Below are 15,420 nucleotides of genomic sequence, written 5' to 3'. Positions count from 1 at the left end.
CAGAGCAACAAAGATGGGGTCCCGTGGAGCAGCAGGCCCGAAGCTGCAGCTCTGCCTTCAGGTCTCACCCCACGCGCCCGACTCTTCCTCCACCCCGCGCACAGCACTCACCGCGCTCCTTTTAAAGCAGGGCCAGGGGCTTCCCTGGGGGCCTAGTGGGTAGGACTCGGCAATCCCCACGCAGGGGGCCTGGGTTCCACCCCTGCTCAAGGAACTAGGTCCCGCGGGCTGCAGCGAAGGCCAGGTGCAGCCACATAAATAAATGTTTAAAGATAAAATACAGCCAGACCCTTCAGTCCTTTGCTCAAAGTCCTCCAGGGGCCCCCATGTCCCTCCGGATGAAAGCCAAGCCCCACTGCGGTTCTCACGCACGCCCTGCACGGCCCCCGTCCCAGCCTCCGGTCCTCCGCGGCCCTGGGCACAGGCAGGTCAGGCCCAGAGGAGCGGTGGGACCACGCGCGGACATCCTCGAGCAGGGGGACCGGTCGCCCTCTAGGGGTCCTGCTGTGTCCCGGGCGCCGGGGAGGTACCGCGCACAGGGGTGAGCGGAGACGCGGCCCCACTCACCTGCGCTCCTGGTCTAGAGCCGGGCACTGTCAGACAGTCCCAGAAAAACACAGGAGTCAGTGTGGAAAACTACGAGGAGCGTCACAGCTCACCCCAGGGGCGGTGTGCCCGGGGCCCGTGTCAGGGAGGACAGCCTGAGAGATGCCCTGGATGACAGGTGAGAAGGGGCAGAACGTGGACGGGCAGCGGGATGCAGGTGCACAGCGGGGAGCGGGGGGGGGGGGCTGCGTGAGGAAGAGGCGCTCAGGCGGGAGGTGGCGGCCAGGCTGAGAGCGACTGGGTCCCCCCACCGCAGGCTGCAGAGCAGGGGATCAAGCAGGGCCCTCTTCCACCGCCCTCACTGCCCGGAGCTCCCCGGGCGGCCTGGTCCTCCTTGGGGAAGGCTAGGAGATGCCCAGTGCTCAGCAGCCCAATGCGGTTCGCAGGCGAGGCCGGGACCCTGGAAACCCTACGCTCAGACCTCACTGGTGAGACTGAGACAGGTCCGCAGAGGCAGCGGATACCAGAGAGTTCTCAAGCCCCAGGCTCAAGAAAGACTTTTATTCACCACCCAGACCATCGCCTTTGCCTACGGCATAAACTCTCCCCCCACGGGGCAGATACTCTGCTGACCCTCCCCAAGGGCTGCTCCTGGCTCCCCGCGTGAGGAGGAGCTCCAGGCTGTCTCAGGGGGACCCTCTGTGTCCGCGGTTGTCATGTGTCCTGCTTACCTCACTCTGGTGATTGAACAAAATAGATTAAAGCTCTCCAATCTCCCCTCCTTTCTCTCATCCTCCCTGAACTCACTGACAACAGTCATTTCTCCTGGCTGAACACCTAATCCTAACACATTTCTTTCCATCAACAGCATCCCTTTGAGGTCAAAGCAACCCTGCAGGCCTTACAGACCACGGCAGAGAGCTCTCCTGCCTTCACCACTGGGCACGCGTGATTGTCATTTTTAAATTTAGCATTATTCCGCTTTCATCCTTTCTCATCGACAGTAAGCCACAAAGTTGCCTTTTAAAATATATAAATGAGACCTATGATGGAAAAGAATCTGAAAATATATATATAAATAAATATACATATTCTTTTATATATACATAAAAATATATGTAAATAAATATATATATAAGTAAACATATATATATCTGAATCACTTTGCTGTACACCTGAAACTGGCACAGTATTGTGAATCACTATACTTCAATATTAAAAAAAAGAGCAGAGAAAACAGGGATATTACTTTAAAATAATGGAACCATAGGTCACGGAAAGTCCCTTGTTTAAGATCCAGAGACTCCTGTGTCAGTTACTTCTCAACCTTTAAGTTTAGTTTCTCTGTAAAACAAAAGGACATATTATACAATTCATCCCTACTATAAAAAAAAGAAAAGAAAAACATCATGTGTGGGTAAAAGATGCAGGAAAAGTAGAAGATGAAGCCAGTGCCACGTGACGGAGAATGAGAACATGCACACCACAGCCGCCAGAGAGGAAGGGCCTCTAGTTGAGTTTTGGCTACTTGGTATCAAAGAGAAAGGTCTACCGTCACCTGAAGAGGCTAATGAAGATGCACCTCTCTTCTTCACCTTCTCATCTGTGTGAGGCTGGATTTTCTGCACAGCCTTCAAGCAGATCACAATAGACTGAATGCAGACGTAGGTATGAGACTTGGCTGTCTCTTTTTAAGCCAATTATTAAAAAGATGTGCAAAATATGTAAAACACGGTTAGCTTTCAGGATTAATTTCCTCTTATTTTGGAAAAATACAGGATTTTTCCATAAAAAGTTGTTTTCTCTTTTTTTTAAATTTATTTATGTTTGGTGTTGGAGTATATCTGATTTGCAATGTTGTGCTGGTTTCGGGCCCTGCACCCTAAAAGTTTCTTGCCTGCGGGCCTGGAAAAACATCTATTTGTTTATCTTACACAAACACAGACTCATGAAAAACTCACACATGGAAGCATATCTAGCAAAAGGTGAAAGGGACCTTGCCCTAATTCTCCCCGTCTCTGCAGAAGTAACATAGTAAACAGCTTGATATTTTATGTCCAGAACTTTAAAAAAATGAACTTTTATATTCATACCAATAAAAATCTAGAGTTTAGGTATCTTAACATAAATAATGACAACTTTAACATAAATATGATTATACTGGATGTGCTTACTTGAAGCCACGTGCAGTATTTCCTAAGGCGTTAAAGGCTGTTACACGTTTTGATAAGTTCTGTAAAACTGCCGTACAAAACCGCTTTGCTAATTCTTGTCCTATTAGCTGTGACTGCCAACGCTCACCGCTCCACGTGCTCTGTGACGCTGGCTGTTAGTCACGTTTTCAGTGTTTGTCTCTCTGCTGCAGGGAAAGTGACGTTTCACTAGCACCTGAATCTGCGTTTCCATGGTTCTTACCGAGGTTGAACATTCTATCTTTATTGGCTGTCTATATTTCTTCATGTATTTATGGAAATAAATATACATTGTCTGTTTATAAGTTGGCTTTGCCCACTTTTCCTTTGTGTCTTTGCCTTTTTCTCATGGATGTGTGGAAATTCCTCTCTTCTCACGGATAGTAGCTCTCTGTGGTGGGGGCACGGCACATACATCTCTCTGACACATGCCTGTCTTTCAATTTACCAAGTTTTAAAATGTATATAAAGTCAAGGGTGTCATTCTTTTTCTGCCTCCCAAGGTTATATGAAGGGCTGTCTTAAGTCATAAAAGGAAAGAATGACACATTTGACTCTATGTAAGAAATACAAGGGAACCCGCCTACACTGTTGGTGGGAATGTAAATTGATACAACCATTACGGAGAACAGTCTGGAGCTTCCTTAAAAAAAGTAAATACAGGGCTTTCTAGGTGGCACAGTGGTTAAGAATCCACCTGCCAATGCAGGGGACACGGGTTCGACCCCTGGGCGGGGAAGATCCCACACGCCACGGAGCAACAAAGCCTGTGCGCCACAACTACTGAGCCTGCACTCTACAGCCCGCAAGCCACAACTATTGAGCCCATGTGCCACAACTGCTTAAGCCTGCACACCTAGAGCCTGTGCTCCACAACAAGAGAAGCCACCACAATGAGAAGCCCGCGCACCACAATGAAGAGTAGCCCCCGCGCTCCACAACTAGAGAAAGCCTGCATGCAGCAACGAAGACTCAATGCAGCAAATTAATAAACAAATAAAATTGATAAAAATTAAAAAAAATAAAAAAGTAAATATAGAACTACCATACAGAGACTTCCCTGGTGGTCCAGTGGTAAAGAATCCACTTTCCAAATACAGGAGACACGGATTCAATCCCTGGTTAGGGAACTAAGATCCCACATGCCGCGGGACAACTAAGCCCTCACGTCGCAACTACTGAGCCCACTTACCTCAATTAGAGAGCCCACACACTCCAGAGCCTACAGGATACAACTAGAGAGAGGACCACGTGCCGCAATTAAGACCCAACACAGTCAAAAATAAATAAATAACTACATTAAAAAAAAGAACTACCATATGATCCAGCAATCCCACTCCTGGGCATGTATCCAGAGAAAACCATAATTCGAAAAGATACATGAGGGACTTCCCTGGTGGTGCAGTGGTTAAGAATCCGCCTGCCAATGCAGGGGACACGGGTTCGATCCCCGGTCCAGGAAGATCCCACATGCCACGGAGCAACTAAGCCTGTGAGCCACAACTACTGAGCCCACGTGCCCCAACTGCTGAAGCCCGCCTGCCTAGAGCCCCTGCTCTGCAACAAGAGAAGCCACAGCAATGAGAAGCCCACAACGAAGAGCAGCCCCCACTCTCCACAACTAGAGAAAGCCCACATGCAGCAACGAAGACCCGACGCAGCCAAAAATAATAAAGTAAATTAATTTTTTTAAAGACATGATTTTTTTTTTAAATCAACATGTTTCAAAAATAAAATTGAAGTGAGGGAAAAAGATACTTCCCATGCAGAGGCTTTTCCCCAGTGAAGGGGTGGTCTTGTCTGTTTTGCACTCCCTCGACTTTCATGGGCTCCTCCTGCTGAGACATCAACTGCTCTTCCACGTAAACTCACTTGGCAAAGGAGAGATTAAGGGAAGTGGAACGGCCACTCCAACCAGAGCCACGTAATAATGTACAGTCTGTGGGGCTGAGCGGCAGGGAACAGACCCGAGGTCAAAGGAGCATGTGTGTGTCTCTACCTTTGCATCCTAACAAGAGGGGGCAAAGCACACTTCTCGAGTCAACTTAAAGGATGGACTTTCTACATAACTGAGCTAAAGGTCTGATTCTAAAAAGAGATTAGACTCAGTAGGAAAAAATGGGGGGAAAATAAAAACCCAAAACTTAATTTCCAGCAAACAGAGTGGTGGAGACCTTTCAAAGTAGCTTGAGCCCTTTGCCAGGGCGGGTAGGGCAACAGAGCGCCCTGAAACCAGATAACAGAAACGATATAACAAGTAACTTCCTAGAAAAGCCTCTATCTCTGTCATATCTTTGAAACTCTGCCATCTAGGCCTCGCAAGCACAATGTGTGGCCCAGATACTGAGCACAGGGGGACGTTATCGGGCCCTCTGCAAGGAAGGGAGGGCGAGCTCCCCAGAGCTGGTCTTCCGGGGGAGAAGACCTGGAAGTAGGCAAGTGGGTGGCTCCCCCCGCGGGTTGTCAGACTTCCCACACTTGGCAAGAAGAATGTACAGAGGCAGCCCTCTTCACCGCGGTTGTGAAACACAGATCTCCACGCTGCTAGTAATTAGTACCCACGGGGAAGATTTCTCTTCCAAAGACCTTTAGACGTTTAACCCAAAGTTAGCATTAATTATCCTTACTTGGCAAGACAGGAAAGGGACAGACAGTGAGAAAAGACAATGTTTTCAAGCTGCCGGGAGATGTGAAATCCATTTTTAGCCTCCCAAACACGCACGTAGCGTGAACTTGCCCGTCCACGAACCACAGGAGGATGTATTCATAATGCTGTAGTCACAGAAGGAGGCACTGGGGACTTGAGCCGTTACACCCACAGCAGAAGAACCTCTTCCCCCAGATGGAGCCGGTCGGAGATTTTCCACCCCCATCTTAAACAGCAACCCACTGGGTACTTACTGCAAAACCTTGTGCTCCTCCGGCTTCTCCGGCCTCGATCAGCAAGCCAGCTGCACTATTTTGGGGTTTGGTGCCGGCCGGGAGGAAAACCACACTCGAGGGGCTGGGCACGGAGCACTGGAGCAACGCTTCGCTCAGGAAGCAGGCGGGCTCTGCTCTCCGACAGCCTCTCCCTCTGCCTCTCCTCCCTCCCCATAAACTGCAAAATCATTTCTATCCTACTGGTTCCTGAATACTTCCTTTGAACCTCTCTGAAACATAACGATTTAAAGATGTAGGCTGACGAGTTTCTTCTGATTGCTCCCTGAGGTATCAAACGGAAAAGGAAAAGAAAAAGAAAAAAAAAAAAAAAAAAAGGCCAGTCTGCTCTTCGGAGGTGAGTCTGCCCTCAGGGCCCCTCCCTTGAAGCCTCAGGGCCCCTCCCTTGCCAAGGCCTGTGACTTGTAGAATATTCTAGGTGGGATGCGAAGTTCAGGTTACAGTCAGGAAGTATTTCAAGGCAGGTGGTTCTGATCTGTGGACTCTAGGGATCTCGGAGGTAAGGCATCTGCATCTCCAAGACGCCGTGATATGTTGTGATTTCATTTCTCTTTCTAAATAAATATTTTCACACTTAATTTTGAATTCAGACAGCTCCAAAATCATAAGGGCACTCTCACAACAGGTGACATCTCCTGTTACGGCGGCAAACACACTGCATGGAAAATGCACACGGGAGACATTTTGCGAAGGTAAACAAGCTGCGTGTGCTACAGCCGCATCCCCAAGAACCGGGGCATCCAGGTCGGACAGATGGCAGGGAGCCCCTCCCTCGCAGGCCGTGTGGCTTTGCAGGGCCTCAGGGACGCTGAGTCCCCCGTGGTCACTGCGCTTCCGTCCCCATCCCAGATCCCAGAAAGGAGCTGTGGTCACACAGCACAGAGATGCCCCCCCTCCCCAGGGTGTGGCTGTAACTGTGGCCCCACACCCCCCGGCAAGTGTTACCTCCCTTGGTGGCCCTCACTCGCTGCCTTAAAGAAAGCGAGCGGCACAGGGACTTCCCCGGTGGTCCGGTGGTCAGGACTCCCGACACAGGGGGCCCCAGTTCGATCCCTGGTGGGGGAACTAGATCCTGCGTGCCCCAACTAAGATCTGGCACAACCAAATAAATAAATACTGAAAGGAATGGAAGGAAGAAAGGAAGAAAAGAAGAAAGAAGCAAGCGAGAGGCGCAATGGCCGGGAACCCACCTCACTGAGGAAGATCTGCCCTCCGGGGGTCCGGGGGGCACGGGGACACATGGGACCTAACGCATCCGGGTGTTCCTCCAGCGCCCGGCCCCGTGGAACAGACATGGAGGTGGCTGTGGTCAGGACTCTGCAAACGAGGGAACTCTGCTTAAGCAAAATAGCAAAATACTGGCTTAGCTAACTGGCTAGACTGGGGGGTGAAGTCAAGCTGGCTTTAAGCCAGTTAGACCTGGAGGTGTCATCTGGAAGCTGTTTCTCCTCACCTCGCGGCTCTGTTTCCCTGAGTTTGCTTCATTCCAGCACAGGTGCTCTGGGGATGGGAAAGCCTTTCCCAGCAGCATCCCAGGGCTGGGGGTCTCAGAAGAAGAGACCTCAGAAAAGAACCCCAGAGTGACACACCGTCCAACCCCGTGGCCAGGGAGAGGGACCTGGGTGTTTGGCCACTAGTTATGAGACGAGCAGTTCCCAAAAGCAAAAACAAAACAAAACAAAAAAAAGCCGTGGACAGACAAAAAATACAAACCAGTCACCTCCTGGTGCCTTGGATTTAAGCCTTTCCCGTGATCATGTCTTACTTCCCCAGTTAGACTATAAATCTATTAATAGAAGGATATACACCAAATGTTAACAGTGGTTATCTCTGGAATTGCAGGTCACTTATTTTTTTAATTCCTATTGTATCTTCTAAATTTTCTAAAACAAGTAGGTATTAAATTGTGTAATAAAATAATTAAATTATTGCATGCTAAACAAATCTTACTTACAAAGTAAAAAATATATATATATAATATCTATGAATAAACCTGGTAAGAAAATTGCAGTGCCCCGCAAACACTACAATATTTTACAGGATGACAAAAAGAGGACTGGATGGAAAAATATACCATGATTTTACAATTAGATATTCATCATTCACAAATTAATTTTATAAATGTATTGTTATTCCAATAAAAATTCTAATAGGATTAGAAGTGTGAAGAAAATTCTTTATAAAATTATCCTAAAATTCATCTGGTAAAATAATTCATTGTTCTCTATAGAAGGAAATTCTTGGGGGGAAAAAAAGAAAGGGTATTTATACTCCCACATATTAAAGCAGTCAAAGGTAAAATAACTATAATGATATGGCTCAGGAATAGAGAGACCATCAGTGAATAATTACAAAACCCAAACATAAGAATCTGGATTGCAGTAAAGATGGCATTACTAATCTGAGGACAAAGAATGGATTCTTTTTTTAAATGGCATTGGGAAAACTGGCTGATCATATGCAAAAAAGAGAAAGAAGGAAGGAAGGGAGGGAGGGAAGGAGGAGGAAAAGAGAAAAGAGAAGAGAAGAGATTCCTACCTCACACCATGTACCCAATTGAATTTTGATGATAAAAGATTTAAGTGGAGAAAAAAAGACATTATAAGAAATACAAGAAAATAGAGGAGATTCTATATTTAAACGAGATGGGAAAGGCCTCTTTGAGCCAACATGCAAAGGCAGAAAGGAAAAACAGATTTGACTACTTGAAAACAAAAAAAATCTCTGCAAAACAGAAACAAAAACTACACACCAAACGCAAATGCCAGTGACCAGAGGAGACGAGCATCTACGCATACCCTTTGGTTCAGTTACTCCACTTGCGGGAATGAAGCTGCGAAAATAATCATGAAGGAATTCAGGGCTGTGTGCACAGGAGCTGCGAACTCGTCCTGGGTTAGAAGAATGCTGACAACCGAGGCGACATTAGAACCTAACTGGCTCAGCGGTAACGCACGCACATCATTAAACATCATGCAGCTGTTAGAACGTTTCAACCAATATTCCCTGTGACACTGATCCAAAAACCCTCAACAGAATACTAGCAAACCAAACCTACCAGCATATATAAAGGACCAAGTGGTGTTTACCCAGAATTCAAGGTTTTCCAGCATGTGACCATCAATCAGTGTGACACGCCATATTCACAGAATAAAGGACAAAACCACACGCTCACATGATCATCACAACAGATGCAGAAGAGCATCTGACAAAATCCAATGCACGTTCACAATAAAGACAAAACCAAACCAAACACTCAATTAAAGAGAAATTCCTCAACCTGATAAAGAGCAACTACAAAACACCCAACAACCAACATCACACTTAATGGTGAAAATCTGAAACCTTTCCTGTGAGAGCAGACACACGGTAAGGATGTCTGCTCTCACCACTTCTAGTCAACAGTATAATGGAGTCTTTAGCCAGGGAAATTAGAAGGGAGAAAGAAAAAAAGAAAAAAGAAAGGGGGCAGGGGAGGGAGAGAGGGAGGAAGAAAGGGGACTTCCCTGGTAGTGCAGTGGTTAAGACTCCATGCTCCCAATGCAGTGGGCCCAGGTTCAACCCCTGGTCAGGGAACTAGATTCCATGTGTATGCTGCAACTAAGAGTTCACATGCTGCAACTAAGGAACATGCTTGCTGCAACTAAGAACCTGGCTCAAACAAGTAAATAAAATAAATTTTGAGGAAGAGGAAGAGGAAGGAGGAGGAGGAGGGAGGGAGGGAGAAAAGGCATCCAGATTGGTAAGAAAGTAAAGCGATATTTATTAGCAGATGACATGATCTTGCATATAGAAAATCCTAAGGCATCTACAACAGCAAAACAGAGCTAATAAACTTGTTCAGCAAGGTTGTAGGCTACAAGATCAATATACAAAGATCAGTTTTCTTTCTACACACTTGCAATAAACCACCAAATATATTTTTTAAAATTCCATTTACAGTAGCCTCAAAAAGAATAAATATTTAGAAATACATTTAACAAAATACACGCAAGACTTGCAATGCACTAAAAACTACAAAACATTGAAAAAATCAAAGGAGTCTTAAACAAATGGGCAAACATCCCATGTTCAAGTACTGTAAAACTTAAGATGTCAGTATTCCTCAAATGGATCTATGGATTCAACACAACCCCTATCAAATTTCTAGCTGCTCTTTTCACAGAAGTTGACACATTAATTCTACAACTCACATGGAAACGCAAGGAACCCAGAAGAGTCAAAACAATCTTGAAAAAGAGGAACAAAGCAGGACTCACACTTCCCAATTTCAAAACTTACTACACAGCTACAGCAGTCCAGACCATGTGGTACTGGCATCAGGATAGACATATGTAGATAAACAGAATAGAACTGAGTCCAAAAATGAACCCAAACATTTATGGGCAGTTGATTTTGGGCAAGGATGCCAAAACCATTTAGTGGGGAAAGAATAGTCTTTTCAACAAGTGGTCTTGGGACAACTGGACATCCACTTGCAAGAGAGTGAAGTTAGACTCCAACCTCACACCATAAGCAAAAACTGCCCCAAAATGCAAGAGCTAAACATAGAAAACTCTTAGAAGAAAATGAAGTACAAAACCTCGTGACCTTGGATTAGGCAACGTTTTCTTAGATATTACACCCGAGACACAAGCAACCAAAGAAAAACTAGGTAAGTTGGTCTTCATAAAAATTAAAAACTTTTGTGCTTCAAAGGACACTATCAAGAAAGTAAAAAGATAACCTACATAATGGGAGAAAATATTTGCAAATCATAGATCTGATAAAGGTCTATTATCCAGAATGTAAAGGACAAGTAACTCAACTAAAAAATGGGCAAAGGAGCCAAAAAGACATTTCTCCAAGGAGAATATAAAACATACTTCTCTGGTGGCACAGTGGTTAGCAATCTGCCTGCCAATGCAGGGGACATGGGTTCAATCCCTAGTCTGGGAGGATCCCACACGCCACAGAGCAACTAAACCCTTGCCTAGAGCCCATGCTCTGCAACAAAAGGAGCCACAGCAATGAGAAGCCCGCACACACAAACAAAGAGTAGCCCCTGCTCCCTGAAACAAGAGAAAGCCCAAGCACAGCAACAAAGACCCAACTCAGCCAATAAATAAATAAATAAATAAATAAAATATAAAAATGGCCAATAAGCACATGAAAAGATATTCACCATCATTAGGCATTAGTGGTATACAACTCAAAGCTACAATCAGATCCCTACAATTAGATCCTCTACTAGGATGGCTAGAGCCAAAAAGACAGACAATAATAAGTGTTGACAAGGATATAAAGAAATTGAACCTTCACACATTGTTGTTAGAATGAAAAATGGCATGGCCTCTGTGAAAAATAATTTGGCATTTCCTCAAAAGTTAAACACACAGTTACCATTGTGACCCAGTAATTCCACTCCTTGGTATATACCCCAGAGAACTGAAAACAGGAGTTCAAACACAAATGTTCACAACAGCACTATTCACAACAGCCAAAAAGTAGAGAAAAAAAAGTTCATCAAGTGATGAATGGATAAATGTAATATGTAGACTCATATGATGGGATATTACTCATCAATAAAAAGGGATGAAGTAAAAAAGAAAAAGAGTGAAGCAGTGGCACATGCTACAACATAGATGAACCTGGAAAACATTATGCTGAGTGAAAGAAGCCACATCAAAAAGCCACATGTTGTATGATTACATTCACATGAAATTTCCAGATAGGCAAATCCATAAATACAGAAAGTAGATTAGTGGTTGCCATGGGATGAAGGGAGGGGTTAGAATGGGAAGGGACTGCTAATGGCTCCAGGATTCCCTTTTGGGGTGATGTAAATATTCTGGAATTTGATAGTGGTGAGGGTTGCACAACTTTGTCAATATACAAGAAAATTACTGTATTTTACACTTTAAAACCATGAATGTATGGTATGTGATTTATAGCAATTTCACAAATGATACTGTAACATATTTGATGATGTAGAGCAATGGTGACAATAAATGAGTGGAAAATATGATTGTAAATGGTGTAAACACTAGGAAACCATATTTACAATAGGCATAAAAAAGACGTAGAGAAAACCTATATATTAAAAACGTAATCCTTGGCACCATTGTTGAAGATGTGTTGACCATATAGATGTAGATTTATTTCTAGAATCTTTATTCTGTTCCATTGGTCTATATATGTGGTTTTTATGCCATACTGTTTTGATTACTATAGTTTTGTAATATATTTTTGAATTGGCACGCGTGATGCCTCCAGCTTTGTTCTTTTTTCTCAAACTTGCTTTGGCTTTTTGTTTGTTGCAGTTCCATATGATTTTTTTTATATAAATTTATTTATTTATTGGCTGTATTGGGTCTTCACTGCTGCGTGCGGGCTTTCTCTACTTGCGTTGAGCAGGGGCTGCTCTTCGTTGTGGTGCGCAGGCTCCTCATTGCCATGGCTTCTCTTGTTGAGGAGCACGGGCTCTAGGCACGTGGGCTTCAGTAGTTGCAGCACATGGGCTCAATAGCTGTGGCTCACGAGCTCTAAAGCGCAGGCTCAATAGTGGCTCACGGGCTTAGTTGCTCCACGGCATGTGGGATCTTCCTGGAACAGGGCTCAAACACATGTCCCCTGCATTGGCAGGTGGATTCTTAGCCACTGCACCACCTAGGAAGCCCCCATATGAATTTTATAATTGTTTTTTGTATTTCTGTTAAAAAAAGGCCATTGGGATTTTGATAGGGATTGCATTGAATCTCTAATGGGGAAAAGACAGTTTCTTCAACAAATGGTGCAGGGGGAATTAGATATTCACATGCAAAAGAATGAAACTAGACCCTTATATCATACATGAAACCAACTCTAAATTGATTAAAGACTTAAACATAAGACCTGAAACCATAAGACTCTTAGAAAAAAAAATAAGTGAAAAACTTCATGACATTGGTCTTGGTAATGATATCATGGGTATGACACCAAAAGCACAAGCAGCAAAAACAAAAATAAACAAGCAGGACTACATCGAACCCCAAAAGCTTCTGCACAGCAAAAGAAACAATCAACAAAGTGGACAGGCAACCTACAGAATGGGAGTAAATATTTGCAAACTATATATCTGATAAGGGGTTAATCTCCAAAATATATAAAGAACTCCTACAACTCAATAGTATGAAACCTAATATCCAATTAAAAGATCAGCTAAGGACTTAAATAGATGTTTCTCCAAAGAAGACATACACATGGCCAACAGATATATAAAAAAATGATTAACATCAGTAATCATCAGGGAAATGCAAATAAAAACCCCAATGAGATATCACCTCACACCCATCAGAATGGCTATTATTTAATAAAAAAAAAAGGACAAGTGTTGGTGAGGGTGTGGAGATACTGGAACCCTGTACATTGTTGGTGAGAATGCAAAACGGTGCAGTCGCTATGGGAAACAGTATGGAGGTTCCTCAAAAAGTTAAAAATACAGTTGTCCCTCCATGTTCTCAGGCTGGGGGGCGGGGGGGGGGGGGGGCGTTCCAGAACCCACTGCAGACACCAAAATCCATGGATGCTCAAGTTCTGCAGTCCACCTTCTGTATCCATGGGTAACACACCCACAGATTCAACTACCCACGGACTGTGTATTAAGTTTGCATCAGCACTGAATTGAAGATGCAGAACCTGTGACTACAGAGGGCCAACTGTATACTTATTTTTTAAAATCTGCATGTAAGTAGACCCATGCAGCTAAAACCCATGCTGTTCAAGGGTCAACTGCAGAACCATCATATGATCCGGTCATCCCACATCTGGGTATTTACCCAAAAGAAATGAAATCAGGATCTCTAAGAGATATTAACACTCCGATGTTCATGGTAGTGCTGTTCACAATATCCAAAATGTGTCCATCGACAGATGCATGGGTAAAGAAGATGTGGTAGATACGCACAACCGAATGCAATTCAGCCTTAAAGAAGAAGGAAATCCTGACAAATGTGACAACATGGATGAACCTGAGGACATTATGCTAAGTGAAACAAACCAGTCACCAAAGAACAAATACTGCATGACTCCACTTATGTAAGGAATCTAAAATAGTCAAATTCATAGAATCAAAGAGTGGAATGGTGGTTACCAGTGGCTGGGGGAGGGGAATGGGGCATAAAGTTTAATTATCTAAACAACAGGCAAAAAGTTTCAGTCGAGCAAGATGAGTAAACTCTAGAGACCTGCTGTACAATGTTGTACTTATAATCACCAATCGTGTGTTGTACGCTTAAACACTTAAGATGGTAGATCTCAAGTTAAGTGTTCTTACCACGGTAAAATAAAAGTTTAAAAAATAAATTACAAAAAAGAGGATGTTATCTCTGGGTGCTGGGATGATGGAAGGTTCTGATTTTCTTTACATTTTAAAGATTTTTCTACACTAGTTGCAATGAACATGTAATGTTTTACAATTTTAATAACAGTATTTAAGCATAACAACAGTTATGCATCCTGAGAGCACCAGACTCAATCTGTGACTTGACAGCTTACACTGCGGAAAGTAGGTTCAGTCTGACCCAAGGAAAGTTTCTTAACTGTAGAAATAAGTAAACCCTGGACAAGACTCCCTCTGCAGGGACAGAGAATCTCAGAACAGCATGTCCAGGTGTCCACTTGCATGGAGGCTGCGCAGTACAAGGGTGGTCTAGCTCCTGGGCTGGGTCCATGACTCCAGACCAGCACTGAAGGAAACCTCTGTGCCAGCCAAGTTCACGAGCGCCTCAGCAGGAAACCTGCCAGCTCTCCACGGAACAGAATTTACTAAAGCTTAGCCAAAAATAAAAGCCTTAAAATGTTCTGTTTTGCTCTTGGAAAAATAAATATATCAACCCTAAAAATAACCAGGACAAAGCCAGAAGATGAAAGCGATTCTGAATGGGTTTCAAACAGATGTTCGATGAATTTTTGCAAAGATCATCAGGGTAAGAGTCCTCAGGATCCCTGCATGATAGCGGAGAGGCGGCCACGAGGATCTGTAATGACGCACCTTGAAAGGGCACCCCCCCCCTCCCCGGGGGCAAAAACAGCTGAAAAATCTTCGCGGGTTGCTACATTTCATCCGCCAGCAACAGATCCAGTGTTTCTTACTGGAAAATGAGTATAAATAGAAATCGTTTACCCGATTGGTTAGCAGGTCATAATGAACACGCTGAGCTACTGTAGAAATTCTGAAACCCGAGGTCAGGTGTAGGATAGATACGTGTTGCTCTTCTTTGTAAATATCTATAAAGCCTGACTGCAAACACGCGTTCCTCCTAAGAGGAACCTGACTTTTATATTAACCCAACCGTCTCTTTAGACGACTTTTTAATTTAGCTCTAAAGCATCGCATTTCACTGTAGGAAATTACACAGAGAGAAGTAATTACAGACAGAGACACACCACCAGGGAAAGGGGTGGTTAGTGAAGTTGGCCTTCCTATGAGCTCTGGGCAGGGGTCACTGCACCCTTCCTAAGAAAACGCAAAGGCTAGGCTGCTTCTGGAGTCATGGACCCAGCCCAGGAGCTAGACCGCCCTTGTACTGCGCAGCCTCTGTGCCAGTGGACACCTGGACATGCTGTTGTGGTCGGTCACCTCCCTCTGTTCTGTCAGCTTACAAGCTACAATACCTGGACATATTGTCAGAAAAAGCACTCCTGGAGGGCCAGATGTATTCACACACCCAAAGGAGCCTTGCCAGGTCATGAGGCCTGTGTGGCTCCAGGGCTGGACCCTCCC

General features: G+C 44.5%; 1 protein-coding gene across 5 annotated transcripts in view; it reads right to left on the bottom strand.

Annotated features, from left to right (window-relative positions):
• The window catches only part of SPECC1 (sperm antigen with calponin homology and coiled-coil domains 1), a 187,088-nt gene extending 181,327 nt beyond the window's left edge, over positions 1–5,761 (bottom strand). For all 5 annotated transcript variants that reach the window (XR_009050023.1, XR_009050024.1, XM_057716152.1 and 2 more), the window contains exon 1: positions 5,640–5,761. The gene's annotated coding sequence lies outside the window, so the exon portion shown is untranslated. The remainder of the gene's footprint in view (positions 1–5,639) is intronic.
• Between the last annotated feature and the right edge of the window lie 9,659 nt (positions 5,762–15,420).

This window comes from Hippopotamus amphibius, chromosome 17 (assembly GCF_030028045.1).
Source record: "Hippopotamus amphibius kiboko isolate mHipAmp2 chromosome 17, mHipAmp2.hap2, whole genome shotgun sequence".
Taxonomy (NCBI): domain Eukaryota; kingdom Metazoa; phylum Chordata; class Mammalia; order Artiodactyla; family Hippopotamidae; genus Hippopotamus; species Hippopotamus amphibius.
Note: the sequence above shows the minus strand (reverse complement) of the source record. Positions and strands in the feature narration are given on the sequence as shown.